This window comes from Erpetoichthys calabaricus, chromosome 2 (assembly GCF_900747795.2).
Source record: "Erpetoichthys calabaricus chromosome 2, fErpCal1.3, whole genome shotgun sequence".
Classification (NCBI taxonomy): Eukaryota; Metazoa; Chordata; class Cladistia; order Polypteriformes; family Polypteridae; genus Erpetoichthys; species Erpetoichthys calabaricus.
In genome coordinates this window covers 265,953,107-265,972,608 of record NC_041395.2, presented here as the reverse complement: position 1 = coordinate 265,972,608, position 19,502 = coordinate 265,953,107, and positions in this window count along the sequence as shown.

Here is a 19,502-nt window from a genome sequence, read left to right as displayed (position 1 = left end):
AGAAAGAAAGAAAGAAAGAAAGAAAGAAAGAAAGAAAGAACATAAAATGTTTAATTCAGGTATCAACTCAGTATTTGTCCTGAAAGACCATTGACTGCAATTTTTAAGATTTACAAGCACAGAGGCAATTTTCCTCTCAGAGATGCATTAGCGAAATAGCTTTTAAATTAATTATTTGGCAATGTGTTCTGATTATATGGGTATATTGTATGTATGCCAGAAGAAACCTTCATTTTATGGATTCTCCTGAATCATTTTTAAGACTGTATGTGTCCTTGTGGGTAGAGAAGTCCTAAGAGCTATGCAACAGGTTGACTAGAAAGAAAAGCTTTATCTGTTATTAAAAGAAAACCCAAAGACATGATAAAGACTTCATGTCCCAGTAAGGATATATGAACTTGTTTATTGCTGGGGTTTGAAATATGGTTAAAAGAGTTTTATGAGATTAATCACCACCATTGTTTGACTCAAATACACCAGTCAGAAGGTTGATTTTGAATAAAATGGCAAAGGACATACCAAAGATCAAAACGAGAAAGGCAAAGCTGTGGTCAGGGGACATACAGCAGGTCAGCACAAGAAGAACTAACTAGAAAAGCCAATCATCAAAGCCAAAAGTGGACGAACAGGGACTGAAATCAAATATGCAAAGCAAAAGCCCCAAAACTATATGTATTTTATTTCACTAAATAACACAAAGCAAAACTCAATTTTGCTTGTTTCTTTTATTGGTCAAATGTAGGATGCCATCTTTTGCAGTGTGTTATAAGATTCACATGACCAGTAACATCTGCCATTACTAATAAACAGCAGGGATGACCCAAGTCACAAATATGACCAAGACAAATGCACACAGAAAGGCAGCACATGCTAAAACTGAAAAATAATCTCCTGGCATCAAAGACAATGATTCATGACAGCAATGTCTGTTGCACATTTGTCTTGTTGAGCTGACCTACTATCATCTGGTTGTAGATAAAGCTAAGAAGGAGCAGGGGACCTTTTATACTGTGGGTTTGCTGGATGTAGTTGTTACAAAACTTGTAGCCTTAGGAGGTGCACACTGATCAGTTTCATTGCTTTTCTCCCAGATTAGTTAGTGGCTTTGGATAAAGCAAATGGTCATATGATTCATAGACTTTCCTTTGCAACTCCCTCCTCTTTTCCTTTTCTTTAGCTCCCTCGGATATAGTCTAATAGGGATACCCTTGAAATTGTTTGTATTATGTAGAAGACATACGGTTATGGAATTAGGGCCAAGAATGCCGTATAAAAACTTTACAGACTTTAATTGAATAACCATGGAAATTAACATTCCACTGAACTGTGAGTAACAAAGGGCAATACATTTAACAAACAGTTTTTCCCTTAAGAATGTCAAGTTTTTGAACTTCTTGCTCTTGCTCAATTCAAGTTTCACACACTCCTACCTATGAGCAGTGGATATTTAGTCAAAGGTATTTGTCTCTATTTACAGTGGTATGCAAATAGAGAGAGCAGAGAAAGTGCCAATAAAAAGTATTCACCCCCTTGGACGTTTTCACATTATATTTTTAAACAACATTCAGTCACAATGGATTTAATTTCGATTTTTGACTTTGATCAGCAGAAGAAGACTGTTTAATGCAAAAATGAAAACAAATCTCTGCAAAGTGTTCAAAATTATCTACAAGTGTAAAACACACAATAATTGATTGTATAAATATTCAGTACTTAGTAGATGCACTCAAGCTCTGTCAGGTTGCACGAGGGCTGTAAGAGAACAGCCTTTTTCAAGTTCAGCCACTGATTCTCAACTGGGTTGAGATCAGGATGCTGGCTCTGCCACTTTGGGTCATTAGCACTTTTCTTTTTAAGCCATGCCTGTGTAGCTTTATCTTTGCGCTTGGGGTTTTTGTCTTGTTGGAAAGAAAATCTTTATCTAAGGTGCAGGTTTCTTACAGACTGCTTCAAGTTAACCTTTAGGATTTCCCTTTTATTTTGGTTCATTCATTTTACCTTTTACACTTACAAGCCTCCTAGGGCCTGCTGTAGAGAAGCATCCCCCCAGCATAATGCTGCCTCTACCATGCTTTGGGGATGGTGTGTTTTTGCTAATGTGCAGTTTTTGGCTTATGCCAAGCATTCTGTTTAGTCCCACGGCAAACAGACCATAGAACCTTCTTACAGCTGTTTTTTAAACAGTGGCTTTACCTTTGTCACTCTCCCATAAAGCTGTGGCTAGTGAAGCACTCTGGCAACAGTTGTATGCACAGTCACTCCATTTCTTACTAACTGTATTATCATTATCATAGGTCTCTTGTTGGCCTCCCTCATAAGTATTTTTCTTACATAATCACTCATTTTCTGTGGACCTGCTCTAGGCAGATTTACAGCTGTTCCATACTCTTTCCATTTCTTAGAGACGAATTGAACTGAATTCTAGGGGATCTTCAGTGACTTGGAAATTTTCTTGTATTCATCCCTTGAGTTTTGTGTTTCAGTCACAGAGTTGCATGGGGTGTTCTTTTGTCTTCACAGTGTAGTTTTGGCCACGATACTGACTCATCCCAAGCTGGACCTTCCAGATGAGATGTATTTATGTTACAATCAACTGAAAACAGATAGGTGATATCCATTGAACTACTGTGATTAATTACTTCTAAAGCCAGTTTCAATTGACTGTATCAGTGATGATTTAGGTATGTCATACTTATGCAATCAATTATATTGTGTTTTATATTTGTAATTGAATTAAATCACTTTTTACAGATTTGTTTTCACTTTGACATTTAAGAGACTTTTCTTTTTCTATTTATCATTGTTCAAAAAGCCACATTAAATCCACCGTAATTAAATGCTTTATAACAATAAAAATGTAAAAACTTCCAAGGGTGTGAACACTTTTTATAGGCATTTACATGGCAAGTAGCACTTTAATTGTTAGGTCAGGTCAGGTCAGGTTGGAGAGCATGCACTGGTACAGCACATTGCCATTTCCACCACATGGCAAAACAGCTGGAGATCCTGGTTGGGAACCCTGCAGGCAGACACGCAGTCTATCTTCTGTAGCCAAGTGTTATGTAGGTGTCCCCTTGGCTTAGTCCAGCCGCTCGGGTCCTCAACAATGAGGATCCTGTGAGCTGGGTCACCCTCTGGGAATCGCACCACATGGCTATAGTGCCATAACTGATGCTCCCTCACAATGCAGGTAATGTGCCTCATTCAGGACACTGTGAGCAACTGCTCAGTTGACACAAAGTCAAACCATGGGTACCCAAGGATTCTCCAAAGAGACACTGTACCGAAGGAGTCCAGTCTTCGTCTCAGGTCACTGGATAGTGTCCATGTCTCGCAACCATATAGAAAAAAAGGAAGCGCCAGGCCTCTAAAGACTTGGACCTTTATCCTTTTGCAAAGATATTGGGAGCACCACACACCCCTATCCAGCAACCTCATGACCCATAGGAAGAGTCACCAGAGACATGAATTTTGCTGCCAAGAGAAGTAAACCTCTCAACAATGTTGCCATTCTCTTTGCAGAGAGACACACTGCAGACGGCTTTGCCCAGGAGATCATTAAAGGCCCAGATCTTGGTTTTTATCCAAGACACTCGCAAGCCCAGACACTCAGAATCCTCTCTCAGTCTCTCAAAAGCCCTGATCAGAGGCTCCAATTGCTCCGCAAAGATCACAACATTATCGGCAAAGTCAAGATCAGTGAATATTTCTTCACCAACAGATGCCCCACAGCTGCTGGACCGCACAACACTGCCCAATACCCAGTTCATGCAAACATTGAATAGAGTAGGAGCAAGAACACACCCCTGCTGAACCCCAGAATCAACTGGGAAAAATGCAGATGTTCTGCCTCCACTTTGCTCAGCAGTCACAGTACCATTGTACAGGCCAGCCATGATATCCAGGAACTCTGGGAGGATCCCATGAAGTTTCAGTATGTTCCACAGGGCAGCTCGATCAACTGAGTTGAACACTTTATGAAAATCGACAAAGGCTGCAAAGAAACTCTGCCAATATTCACATTTGTGCTCCGTGAGAACCCTCAGTGTCAGGATGGTAGACTTCTTAGGCATAAAACCAGACTGCTCCAGTCACTGGTAGGTGAACAAATGATCACGGATCCTATAGAGCATGACCCTAGCAAGGACCTTACCCCCCACTTAGATCAGTGTTATCCCTCTGTAGTTGCCGCAATCCAAGCAATCACTCTTCCCTTTCCAGACAGGGATGATGAGTTCCATTTTCCATTCAGCTGGGATGATGCCCCTCTCCTAAATGGAAGCAAAGCTTGCTCACAATGTGAGGAGGACAGCCTTACCATCTGCCAGGAGAAGTTCACCCCAGATACCACAGATCCCTGCACTCTTCCATAACTGGTTCACCACCTGTGCAATCTCAGTGAGACCAGGTGGTTCAAAAGTAATTGGAGGATCAGCCTCAAAAACATGGACATGGGTCACTAGACCATAGATGGTGTGTCACCTGCTCACAGATTTCTCTAACAAATGCCTCCTTATCTGCCCTCAGAGCCCTCACAGCCATCCTTCTCAGTTCCTGGTACATACCAGAGTTGCCATCATGCCATGCATTGCGACTCCTCTCAGTGATATCCTGGGTGCCTTGTGAGATTGTTAACCCATCTGTAATGTTGTGAAATATCCTCATAGCAATTCATAACTTCACCTGTAATGAGGTATCATAGAACAAAACATAGAATTTACTTAATTTTCATGAAAGTAGGAATGTCATGTACTGTACGTGTCATCTTGCCTCATTGAACAATTAATGAATCAAGAGTTGTCTCTTTCGTCATGTGCAATAACAAAGTAATAATTGTTTCATCAGTGTAAAGCATGAATTCAATATTTACTTATCATTCATGGTAGCTACATACTGTATTAAATATGTATTGGAAAGATATTGTTACACCTATAATAAGTTTACACATGGTCTGAGGAAGGGGCCTGGGCTGTCTCGAAAGCTTGCTCATTGTAAACTACTCAGTTAGGCAATGAAAGACGTAATTTTGCTTCACTTCTCATTGCATTCATAAATGATTAACATGGAACATCAATATGCTATTACATGGTACATCACTATACTATGACTGTTAAATGTATAAAAAGATATTAGACAGATTTAACACCTCACAATGAGTGATGCCCATATTGAATAGAGAATTCCTTTGGCCAGCATTTCAATGTGTCAGATCCTATGTTGGTTAGACATGCAAGTAAAGTCTTCAGTGTATACACTACACGTGTGACAATACTACTGCTACTATCTACTACTACTATCACCATTACTACTCTTAATAGATTTGTGAAATCTGGCACAATTTATTTCCAAATTCAATGGGCCTACTTCTAAAAGAACTGTACATAGTTAATGATTTGAAAAATTAAGTATAAAAACATAAGGTACCCTGAATTGCAAACATGTCTCCATGCAATGTCAAATATGCTTAGCGTCATATATTTGATGTATGGAAAAGTTGACAAAAAAGTCAAGTGGGGATTGCAGTTCTTATACTGCATCCCAACACCTTGAAAAAGAAGATCTATGAAAGACATATTAAACTTGGAAAGTATTTTGATGGCCTGTGGTAGTCAAGAAGACATCAGTGATCCTCTATAAGATGAAGCTGATAACTACATATACCTGTGAGGATTTATACCACTTTTTTGTTATGCTTTGCCACAGTGCTTAAGAAATTGCAATTTTGCTATAGAAATCAAGTGTTGGTTTGGAATTAGAGAGCAAAAATAGAGTATGATATACAGTAAACACGCTTAGTAATATTTACCCAAGTACATAGTCAGAGGCTGAAGGCATCCTGAGCTTAGCCCAGCAGGAACCAGCCCTGGAGGGGATGGCAGATCATCAAAAGGTACATACGCCATGCATCCCCACTCACTCTCAGCAGGGCATTTTAGATTTGGCAATCAGCATCACAGCATGTCTCTCGACTTCTGGAGGAGACCGTAGTCCTCAGTGGAAACCAAATAGCATACACAAAAAACATTCAGATTTTAGGGTCCTGCTTCCAAACACGGTGTGGTGGCAATGCTGTTCACTACACCTCCATGCAAAATATAAATGTGTGTGTGTCAATGCTTGTATAATTATGCCTACAGTATATCTTTTACCAGTAACAGGTACACAGATCTTAGTCAATGCTGACAAGCATTAGGGATGGTTCATTAATCAGAGACATTTATGTGCCCTAATTTTACAGTGTTTGTCAGAGTATAATTATTGATTTTTGTGTGTAATTATTAATTTTTGTTTGTAAAAATATATTTATTAAATAGCCTTTATATCAATAGAAAGTCAGCTTATTAATGCCAACAAAATTAAATATTAAATTTCCGTATGATGGTCAAGCAGCTACTTGGAATCCCTGATCAGGATAAATTAGTTTTGAAAACTGAAGGGTGGATGAATATTCCTATGCTAAAATATGAAAAAAATATGAGAATGTACATAATCCGTCTGAGTTATAGAAAATAAAATATGAAACCACTTTTTAAGCTTAGTCTGAAAAAGTGGAATGGTAATGGAATATCCATCCATCCATTTTCCAACCCGTTGAATCCGAACACAGGGTCACGGAGGTCTGCTGGAGCCAATCCCAGCCAACACAGGGCACAAGGCAGGAACCAATCCCAGGCAGGGTGCCAACCCACCACAGGTAATGGAATATGTATCAACAAAATAATGTATATCTTAGTTTTCTTAAATATTTCAATAGAAACACATCCAGGTCAATTTTTTAATTGATTATTAGATAGATAGATAGATAGATAGATAGATAGATAGATACTTTATCTATCTATCTATCTAATAATCAATTAAAAAATTGACCTGGATGTGTTTCTATTGAAATATTTAATGCATGGATTGACAGTGCAGTAAAGCAGGTGAAGATTTTTACAAAAACAATAGGAAATAATTGGGTTGATATTATTTAAATAGTTATTAAAATAAGTCTATGTTGTTTTACTTCTGTTCATTTTTTGTTTTGGTGGAACACAAAAACATTTTTTTATACTTCATACTCGCATTCAGCCCTGTGTCATTTTCAAAGGACTCATATGTCACTTAATAGACCCAAAGAAGATAAATGTTGGTCTGAGTGGTTCACAGCACAATGTCAGGGATGTTATTTGGAGCAAATGTATCAGTTCTATAAATGGTGTCTTGGCTGTGAGAAAAAAATAATGCTAAAAGTGCATAAACTGCAGGGCAAAGAAAACACTTTAATGCGAAGGAGCAAATGTGGGGGAGAACCGATCCATTTCACAGGAAGAAAAATTATGACAGGAGTGAAGAAAAGTCTGGCTCCAAATGGTAAGGTTAGAAGTGGAGGATAATGGGAATGAAGCTTTGGTTAACTTGAAATTCTGGGTTTTGAAAAGTTTGACTACATTGTGTCATGAGGTGAGTGCAAGCAATGAATGATTTTAGGTGAACTTGAAATTCAGTCTCTATAATCAGTAACTGGACGAGGAAAGCTGTGTGATACCCTGCAACCTTTAAACCAAAGGACTGTTAATAACTGGCAGAAGATCAAGGTGACAAATGCATCAGAAAAAAAAAAATCTGTACTCTATAGAGGCTTCTGTTATCCTTGCAGCACAGGCCAGTTGATTACAGAGTCGGCATCATGCAGCCAGGTTTAGCATTGCCTCTTCATCCCCCAATAGGCATGACTAAAGAGATGCTGGCATTTCCATGAATATCCCAGATAATACATCTCATGTAACTCCATTTTTTTCTACTGATTATACTGTATGTGGTCCCAATGCGATAAGGCTATGTTCTCTTTAAATGTACAATGTATGCACATTATCACATATGTGATAACATAAATGTTTTACGAGGGGAGTTTCAAAATTCCATTCGCTTTAAAAGAAATAAAACCTATAATTCCAAATATTCCTCCGAAGTAACCTTATTCATTCTGTATTTCTCCGTATAATCACCACCAACCTCAATGCACTTTTCCAATCTGTGGATTCATTTTTCAAAACACCCCTGAAAATCATCTTTTTTCATCTTTGTCGGCTCTTCATTCACTGCCTTTATCACATCTTCTTCATCCTCGTAGCATTCTCAACACATGTTGACTTTGAGTTTGGGCAATAGCCAGAAATCGCAATGGTCCAGGTCAGGTGAGTAGGGTGAGGAATCCAAAAGGTTAATCCCAAAGGGACCATTAAAGAGGCTGGTCTTGGTGGCTGTATGCACAGGAGTATTAATGTGGTGAAGAAACCAGCCGCTCAGCTTGCACTTGGGATGGCCTTTCTTGATATTTTGGAGAACTTTGTGTAGATGTCTGAAACCAGTAAAATCACTTCTGGGCAGTTCTCAGAGTCTGTGCTTGGTCGCCAATGTGAGCTTCCTGTTTCTTAAAGCTTTCTGCCGCCAATAAATGTGATGAAAATGTGGTAGAGCATAAGCACTCGTTTGTTCTCATTGGAGAAATTCATTCATAGTGTGGAGTTTGGACTTGGATACAAACAGACACAGATGCCAAATGTCCCAAACACACACGCTTTAATTTGTTTTCTTCTCGCACACACAATGCAGTGTACAATTTACCTTTAATTCCTTTTCCACTATTTTCTTCTCTGTCTCTTCTGCCGCCTCCACTCCTCCCGTCTCAAGCTCCATCTTCTGCCTCCCGACTCTGGCTCTCCGAACGGAGTGAGGTGGCCTCTTTTATACTTCACCCGGGTGTGCTCCAGGTGCTTTTTGATGATCTTGAGGCAGCACTTCTTGGTGTGACGAAAGTGCTGCCCTTGCACCTGTAAGCACTCCGGGCGTACCTGGAAACTCTTCCGGCAGCACTTCCTGGTGTGGCAGAAGTGCTGGCATCCAGGGCTCCATAATCGTACCGGCACCCCCTGACGGTGGCCACAGGCCCCAACAGGGATGAGCTTCCAAGCTCTGATTCCATGGCCGCCATGTAGACCAGCCCCTCTCGTGGTCCAAGGGAGGTATTATCCCTCTCCCGGTCCTTAAAGGCGTCCCGGCTGGGCAGGATCCCCATCCATCCGCCACAATGTCTATGCACAACATTCACTTCTACCTTTATTTCTTGTCTCAGGGATGACCTACAGACCTGAAAATTTCAGGAAGGTCTTGTGAATAGTTGAATAAGATTCTTTGAGAAATTTAACCAGAGGAACAAATGGACTTTTGGAACTACCCTCATATTAACTCCAGGAATTCAGGCTGCCTCCCAATATCCCAGGGCATGTCAGATATTATGCTGACTGGTCCCTCTAAAATGGCTGCTTTCATGTTTGCTGTAATTGTATGCTTTATATAACACTAACTAATTCTTTTGCTACTACCATTGTTTATAAAATAGAAGAGTGAAAAGAATGGTATCAAAAGCAGGCCAGTAGCTTTTGTTCCTGCTCCTTCCATGGCATAACACAAATAGGAATCTCATAAGTGATAGAGGAGTTTCACACCACCTGTATTAAAGATATTGCTGTGCAATATATAAGCAAAACATATACCTGTAGGTACCAGCTCTAGGCACTTGTGTAAGTTAGAATTCTTATAAAATCCTCTAGAAATCAACCCCCCAGTTTTCTGGTAAAAGCAGAAAATCCAGCAAAATAATTAGACCCATGACTTTTATGTTACACTTGTTTATTACAAATTTCTTTTGCCCTGTCTTTCATGACAAGATCATGAACAATGACCCTATATTTATAATCCTGTATTTATCAATACATGCATTATTATGTTTCTTAAAACTAGTGTGGGTCAGTTGCATTTATTTATAGTAAGTTTAATAGTTAGAACTCCATTCCACGTAGAAAATTAAGTAATAGCACTGTGGGTCCTTGCTAAAATTCTCATTAGTTATTGGCTTTGCCAAAAGCAAACGTTGATAATTAATTAAAGAGTATAATTCATCGGTCCATTTAAACAGTACTGTGAGTCCAACACAATATGATTAAGTCAATGGATAATTTAAGCACAGCGGTAAACCAAAAGTAAGGGTTATAAGTATTTATGAGGCTCACGCTTATTTGGATGGGCCTGCTTTCAGTATTACATCAGATTCAACAAACGGTAATGCCAAGTGTGTAAAATTTCTTGTAGCATCTCTTTTAAATGGTGTTGTTCAAGTTCTCATCAACAATAACTAAATTAAGCTTTTGATGTTTGTGATAATGACAGTGATAGGGAACACTGATTTGATATTTCTACAATTTTTGCTTTTTACTACGGTTGGCTACCATTGACAATTTCTTGTGTTGCTCATGTCAGTGAATATATGTACAACTATACTGTGCAAACAGCAAATTCAAATAATAATGGCTGGCTCTACCAGGACATGTGTTTTAGTGATGGAGCTGTCAGGCATCAGTGCTAACAACTGTAGTATGATGCCATGATTTGAACAGAAATGGTTAATCATATGTATAAAAAATGGTGGTGCAGTGGTTAGTGTCTCAAAGCGTTGGCTTCAGATCGCAGCCTGATTGCAGTCTGAATTGAGTTACCCATGAAAGCTTGGTTGAGTACTAATTCTGTATGTCCCTATGCAAGTGAAAATGTTTGAGTGACTAAGCATGCCCTGTAAAGGAGTGGATGCCCTCGGTCCTTTTATAACTGTTAATGCTGCTAGAAAAGGCATGCAGTCTCCGTTCAATGGCTGCATATTGGAAAAGCAGTGATTAAAATGAAATTAATAAATGAAGTTTCATGAGCCGATTGCATTCATCTATACAGTAAATAATTTCCATATTCTTAGAACACAAAATTAAAAGGTGAGCCTTAATATCACAATCATGTAGTAATCTATGTTGAGCAAACATTGCTTGTCCTTAGTAGATGCTGTACTTTTTTCTGGGAAAAAAACACTGAATCTTTTGTGACATTCTTGTTATAACAAATGGTCCTGGACAAAAGAAACACAACTTAGTCATGCTGAACGGCTATAGTGAAAGAAAGACCTGAGGCTGTAAAGCATTTAAAACCTAACTTGATGAAGCAGAGTATGTCTCTAAATTGCCAATACACATGTCAGAATGGATGAACGACATTCTAAAAAACCTGATGATTTTGACTTGCATCCGTTCCAAGCTTTTAGTTGGAGAAAAAGCTGCAGATAGCCCAGAATTAAATATAGCATTTATAAATCTTCAGTGTTGTGTAATAATTTATTAATGGATGTCTTTGTGTAAAAAACTGTACTAGCCATATCACATTTTTAAGTATATTTAAGACACTGCATTTATATATAAATTGTGTGAAGAATTATTCAATAAGCCATTGTTGTTTACCATATTTCAGAGTGCACTTGATAGAAAAAAATATTACTTTTACTTAAAAAATTGACTTCCAAGAAGGTAGAATGAACTGTGTGCCATAACGTGAACTCTGATCATTAAATCACTATGGATTAGAGATGGTCAAGCTGGCTTCAGCATTAAAACACCAGTGTACATCTCCTGATTGAACTGAGCTTTGGGCTGCCCGCCCTTAAAGTGAGGAGCTAAAAATTAGGAACATTATTGATAATTATTTTCTGTCACGTACAAGACTAGAAGAAATCAGAGACTGCAAGTCCTCCTGCTGACAGCCACTTAAGGAGCAGAGGAGCTCTTACACATGTTTTCCCTTGATTTTGATAACAATGCTGCAATAAACAACATGCAGGATTTCTAATATCTCTTTCGGACTGGACTAAGGTGCAGTCTCATAGGTTAAAAGAAATGCTTGACCATATTGTGTTGATACTATTATTTTTCACGCTTTAAAGATGTGGCATATTTTATGATGGGTGCCAGAGTAAAAATCAGATGAAAAGCTCTTAGAATGAAGCTGTTTAAAAAAAATCAAGGCAGCGGAGGTCACATTCCTTGGAATGAGAAGGCTGACAACTCAGGAAGACAGGTTTTATAGCCTTCTGAGATCTTGACTGTCATCTGTTATCTGCCTCCATTGTCATTTTGCATCAGTCCTTTTTTATAAGCTACAGATAGACTCCCCAGACTGCTGCACCTCTTTAGCACATCATACTCCATTATGTTCACAGCACCTCTCTAACCAGAGCAGTGGGTTCTAACTCTGCACATTTTTAACAATATAATCTGAAATATGCTGTCAGCCCCTATACCTTTATTATTAAAATGAAAGACTTTATGTTTTCTATTGTCAATTTTGCAGCTTACAGTCTTTAGTCTACATGGTATTTGGAAATGCATGTCACATTCTGGTGCTGTCATAGGGCTGGAATGAATGGTTGTGTTTATTTCTCAAATCTATCAACATGAAATTTAAATGTTAATGTGGTCATGCAATGTTAATATGATAAATTTATATTATTTCATAAGCACTGTAGACGGTGTAATGAAATACAAGTATTGTAAATAAAACGTATAAGGTTACATAAAAAATATATTCACCTAAATGAACAAGGCTAATAGAATGAGTTGGCATTAGAGCTAATGGGGGCTAAAATTGCTCCTAGTACAAAGAAGTTTTTGTTTTTTTGTTTTCTATTTAACTTACTTGATTTGTGCTTGTATAATGGTATTTAAACACCTGACAATGCTAACATCCTGAGTTGAGACTTTTACAGAAATCACATTGCTTCAAAGAGATAAAATTTGCTTTAAATTGAATAATTGGTGTTTTGAATAATTGGCGTATCATTTTTATACTGCAACCATCAGCTGCTTTTTTTTTTTTTTTTTTAGAAATTAACTTCTCAAGAAAACCATGTAGATAAAACCAGACACTGCCCTCAGGCTGCATTGTTCAATGAACTGAAGACAAACGATAAAGCTCTTACTAGGCATCTTCAGGAAAAGAGCTCATGTCTGTCATAACTGAAGATTATCAAGCCACTTCAAATGGCTTCTCTGTTACTGGAGATTTTATCTTCAAAATGCTTTCATACACTTCATGAGTTCAGATTACAATAATTTTATTAGAGCAGGAAAAATGCAGGTAAAACCAACTGCTTCCTCTTTTACATACATTCACTGTTGATTTTATCTGTCTAAACAGTTGAATTTTATGATTTGATGTAAATCACATCTTTTTTATTTGTCATCATGTACTTTCTTAAGGGCATTATTTCAGCGTTAAGAAACATGCCTCAGTAACATCATATGCTTTTGTTATTATAAGATGCTACTAAGTACATTACGGTAGTCTATGTTCTTTACTAAAACTTTAAAGAATGGGCCAACTTTCATCCACATTTTGTACTAAAAATCCATTTACAGTACATGAGGTGATAAGAAAAACACTATACTGATCTACCAGTCCTTTGTGATAACTCAGAAAATCAGTCCATTACATGTTTAACAGCATATATTTTATATTAATTTTGCAATCTGATGTAAACACATTATCCTGAAATCAATTCCATATACATTATAAGGCATTTATTTATATACATTTTGACATAATTGTAAAACTATACAGTGAAAAGCAAGTATTTTTACAATAATGGATACGATATATTTAATTGAACCAACAGCAAAGCACTTTATGCTGAAATGCATTGTATGCACTATATATTAATTGACTCCATCACTTTGTGCTAATCTGTAATGTGAGTTTTATAGTATACAAGACATTGCTTTGAGAGCTGCATGATCAACAAATAGTGTGTCTCTTCTCCCTGTATGAAAGGACCTGTATATCAATTTGTGTTCTCACTGCTGGATGTCTCCTTCCAGAACTTAATTTTCTACACGCTATGATGGACTACTGCTCTGTTCAACATGAATTATTTTTAGGATTCAGGAAGACTCAAGGACAAATAAGCATGGTCTTAGGGCTAAGGTCGGCAACTAACAAGCAAGAATAATTTTTCAAGGGCTACACAGTACTCAAGGTCATACACACTGCAATAAAGTTGGTGTTGCTTAATCTGTTCTGACTTTTAATTCTGAGACTCAAGATATGAAGAATTAAAGTTCAACAGCGAAATTCTTGTTGCCCCTCATACATTTTCTTTGATAGCATAGTAGGGACTAAATGTCACATAAAGTAAGATGTATTCATTTTTTAGTGATAAGGTGTACTTGTCACTTGGAATATAACAGATGTCACACACACATGCCTTGGAGACAACATCAGAGCTTTTCAACTTGTAATTCCACCCCAAGCTGAGGGTTGGTGCTGTCTTGTAACGCTTCTTCTCTTCTTCCCTCTGCAGATCCAGAAACCACAATCTTACAGGCATATGACAGGCACATGACCCAGCCCTTCCACCTCACTGATCTCAAAACCAGCACCACCACCATCTTCCTCGCATCTGGAAAGACGTTTCTCACAACACATATCAAAGCTTGTGTTTATTATTTTCTCATATAATACACAGGGTTTACCTGAGGGTGTCCCAAACCTTTATCTTTGTGCCTTTGCTTCATTTATACAGTGTAATTTTGGAAACCTTTTTTAAAATCAAGTCAAGCCCATTAAAAATGTAAACTGAAATCTATATAAAGTACATTTTCTTTTATTGGTATCTTGCCTTATGAACTTATTCTGTATTCTCCTTTTACCTGAAGCCTCAAATGAGACTAGTTGAATTGGGAAAATACAGTAATCCATTCAACTATCAATTTTCTTGATTTTCTTACAACAGTACAAGGTTTAAGGTACTGGAAGTTATCCCGTCAGTACTGAGCACAAGGCAGGAACAATAAGTCAATGGGCGTCAGTTATAGTGCCATTGGTTAATTGGATAGATCAGTAATATTGTGTAACTAATCCTTTTCTCTATACAATATGTTTAACAAAAGGGTGATATTTTCGGCAAGCAGGGTGATATAGTGGTTAAGGCTTTGGGTTCATATCCCACTACTGAGACTATGTGACCAGGAGCAAGTCACTTCACCTGCCAATTGGAAAAACAAAACTAATGTAATTAATTGTATCTCAAATGTCATAAATTACCTTGGATAAAGGCAGCAATAATAATATTATTATGTCACTCTTATACATGCCATATACAGTTATCTAAGAGTAAAACATTCCTGCATTAGATAAATTCCTTCTTTTCCTGGTTACTTGGCTTTTGTTGATGATCATTGCAAACACAATGTTACAGGAAAGTATATTACTTTTAATTGAAATTTATTATAAGTAGTAATAATGTGAAATTTATGCATAAATTATTACTAGATGTTTACAATTTTTATTTGTTTACGTTGTTCACTGAAGTATTTCTTTTGTGGTTTTTGTCAGTTGTATGTGTACCCTTTTAAAGTCCACTGATAGTAATGTATATGTAAAGAAATTTGAAGAGCAGCGGGGTGGGGAAGATGTGCATGTAAATATAAATGATTCTGAAGGCTGGAGGTGGGGGGTCCTTCTTCTAAGTCTGTAGATGGTAATGTGTAATACAATGGAGTACCTTTTGGGGGACCCATTATGTTTAAACTGATGACTGTGGGCAGGGGTGTTTCTGGGTTTTGCAGTCATCAGGATGTTAGCTCCCTCTGTTTTACATGCATATAAAACTGAAGAGCAGGGAAGTTCCCCTTTTCGCTTTCACAACTATCCATATAATGGTGTAACATTGATAAGGGGATATATTGAATATGATGGACTGAAAGATCAGAGACTTACCGCTATTGATCATGTATATAGTCGATGTAATATAATCGATGTAATAATGTAGGGACTGGACATGATGGATCAGGGCTTAAGCCTTGGAAACCCTTACCCGCCTCCTAATACCAATGAGTCACTCTTGGCTTGTCTTTGACCCAAGGACATCATTTCCACCTGTTCTGCTCTCTCCCTCCGTTTGCTTCTAACAAAGCAACATCTATGCTTACATTCACAGGCACAAGCACTCGAAATTTATAGCATATTTGCTAACCATTGAGCTTCGTATCTTCCTTGAGTTTCACTGATCATTCCCCTTCTATTTCATACTTGACTGTACATGCCAAATGTGATCACATCTTTTTTATCCTCTCCAGGACACAGCCTCTTCTTCAGTTGTCCATCCACCCTATTTGTTAGTGGTGTTGTTCAGCCCGTCAATTGCTTCTGCTCTGTCCTTTGTTTGTATAAATAGTTTACCTACTGTGGAGGGTTACCCTTAAATATTGATATATCAAAATGTCCTTTCTTAGTGGACACCTACTGCCCTAGATGTACCATCCTGCCAAATTTCAGCTTTTCAACTAAACGGGAAATAGAGCTGTTGCTGATGAGTGAGTGAGTGACTGAGTCAATCATCACAGAATTATACTGTATATATGGTCATGAGCATGCACTTGGAAGACAGCTTAAGGGCGCTGGTGATGGTAATTACCCACCGAACCAGGGACTGGCACTGTGTTTTAATCCCTTCTCTCTTCCTCCCTCTGCAGAATGGAAGACACAAGGCCACTTTACTACTGATGTTATTTCCGCTGTCCATCCACTTGGACCTGCCTCTTCCAGTAAACAGCCCTTATAAATCAGGATCCTGCCACTTCTTTTCAGTTCAGTTCTGTGTTGGACTTGCATAACTAATGTTTCTATAAATATATTTGATTTTGTTTTTTTGTTTGTTGCACATTATACAGTGTAACATTTGTGCCCCAAACCTTTTTCCATGTTCTTCTTTTATTATATATATTGTCGCAGGTGGCTGGTAGGGCGACCCAGCTGGGATGCCCCAGAGAACCGGAAGAGGGCTTATGCCTTCCCCAGACCACTTGGAGGCGACCGCCCTGGCAGCTATGGGGACCACGGGTACAGAGAATGGGAGCTCATCCCTGTAGGGGCCCCTGGTCACTGCCATGGGGTGCCCGAATGCCTTGGGGCCCCTGGACCTCAGCACTTTCGCTACACCCGGAAGTGCTGGGGGGAAGAGGATTGGGGACACCCGAAGTGCTTCTGGGTACGCAGCCGGCACTTCCGCCACACTGAGGAGTGCCGGTTGGAAGATTTTCAGGAAGCACCTGGAGCACATCTGGGAGAGGATAAAAGGGCCCCCTCACTTCATTCAGGACTAGAGTCGGGTGGAAGACGAATGAGGTCTGGAGGAGAGAGAAGGAGGTGGCCTGAAGAAGGAGAGCACTTTGTTGTAAATATGGAGCACCAAAATAAACGTGTGTTGGGTGACTTTAACGTGTCTGCCTGCCTGTGTCCGGGTCATGTTCCACAATATATATATATATATATATATATATATATATATATATATATATATATATATATATATATATATATATATATGTATACTGACCACTTCTTTAGCAATTATGGTGCCAATTTGGACCATTTGGGTGGGGTTTCCTGGATTTAAGATTATTTCAAATTATTTATCTATTATATACTTTAAGATATCTTGAAATCGGAGATATCTCAAATACACCAGAACTTATTTCATGGTATCTTGAAATGTATTTGAGCTAAGAAAGAAAGCCTGAAATAAATGTTTTTTCAGATATCTATAATTCCTTTTAAGGTATTATAAAATAATTTCTAGATATCTTAAAAAGCATTTCCAGATACTTCTAAATATTAATTCCAATTGCCATAACTGTGTTTAAAATCCTAGTATAATAATTTTTGTGTGTGGAGCTTTTTTACTCATGCCAAGTGCTGCAGGGAAAACTTGGGGGTTGTTGGCAGGATTGGCACTCCAGCCACCATTAAAAAACTCCCACTGTTCCATTCCATCTGAACTAGTGTGGCGCTGAGGTGTCACCCATTGCATGGCTGCATTTAGGTCCTAATCTGGGATCCTGAGGTGTTTTGTCATGTAGTAGATGCGACAATGTGCAGTATCAGCACAGGCTCCTAACCCCTCTCCTCTCCTCAAGTGCTGGTTAGGCTAATTGATGACTTTCACTTGGCTCTTGTATGAGACAGTATGAGTGTATATGTCACTGCGCTTCAAAATGGACTCATTCCCCATTGTGAGTTGGGTCCTACCTTAACAATTATGCTGTTGGGATAGGCCAAGCCTTCAGTAATCCTTAAAGTGAATTATCCTGGTAGAATAAATTAACAGATTTTTACACTTTAGTTTCATTTTATAGACAGTAATAACTGGCCAAGCACTGCAAAGTACCTGGTCAAAGCTGTCTTATTCTGGTAACAGATGCTGCTATGGAGTGCTTTATAAAGTAAGAGATGTTCTCTTGATCATATTAACTTGAAATCTGTTAAACAGAATTACGTTTTTTCTGAATAAAAGCCATGTTTTATCAATTCACCATAAATCACTTTGGAAATCTAATCTGGAAGAAAGTAAATTGGATGATTTGTAGTTACTGACATGCCACAAGAGCGCAGCCATCAGTTCACTTAAAAGCTGATCATTTTTAATCCTGCCTTCATTCAGCATGTGGAAGGTGCCATTTGCATTATGCGCCTTGACAACACAATTCTGTCAATTCTGGGCAGGCTTTTGTACCATAGTGCTTTCTATCTAAACGCAAAGGATGCATGTAGGGTATTAAAACTCAAATATTGTAAGAGCTATCAAGGGATAAGCAGAAAACATTGAATTGATGTGTTAACAAACCATGACTTCTCCATAAAGGATCACAAAAACAATGCCTAACTCAAACATGCATCATTGTGAACCTTTGATGTGATTTCTGGGCTCTTACTTCTGATAAAAATCTTTGATCCCTTTAGAATTAAATCAGCATGAATAAATGTTGGCAGTTCCAGGGCTGAATCTATACTGCACTTGGGAGAAGAAATTGGCTCATTTAGATTCCCTATTAATAAGAATATGGACCTAAATATTTTCACTTTCCACCTACTGTAGGTATTAAATTACAGCAATAAGTGTTACCTTTGAAATTACATAGAATTAAGCTAACACTGTATATCTCCAACAAGATCTATTTTGATTTTTTTGTATGATTTCTTTATAACCATACACAAAATTAATGGATTAAAAATTTGAATATTATATGTTTTCATTCATCTTGTTTATTGTAATTGTGTGGATCTATGTCTTTTCTGTAAGTTCAGAATTGCTCCACTACTGACAAGACAGACAGGGAAAATTGACAACCTGAAAAGAGTTTCGAACAAAAGAGTGCAACATACTGAAGCTTCTCTGTGAAGTATACTGTCTGTCTGGATAGGGTACTCCTGCTGTCTTGGTGGTAAGCAGTGCTGTTTTCTCAATTCTGTGTCCTTGGTTCAAATTATTATCCTGGTCACAGTCTTTATGGAGTTTACATGCTTCCCCAGTTTTCCTTCCACAACCAAATGATGTGATTTTTGCTTGGTTGGTTATTCTAAATTGTCCCTGTGGATGTGTGCATGAGCAGACATTATTTAGACTTCATTCCTATACAGTAGGTGGGGTTGAAAATATTACATTTCTACCTACGATTATGTCATAATGCTTTGTTTTTTACATTTTAAATTATAATTTTTTAATGGCAGTATGGTGACAAAGTGGTTAGTGTTGCTATCTTCATGAGAATTCAAATGACAATCAAATTAGGAAACTCAGGCATACAGCGGCT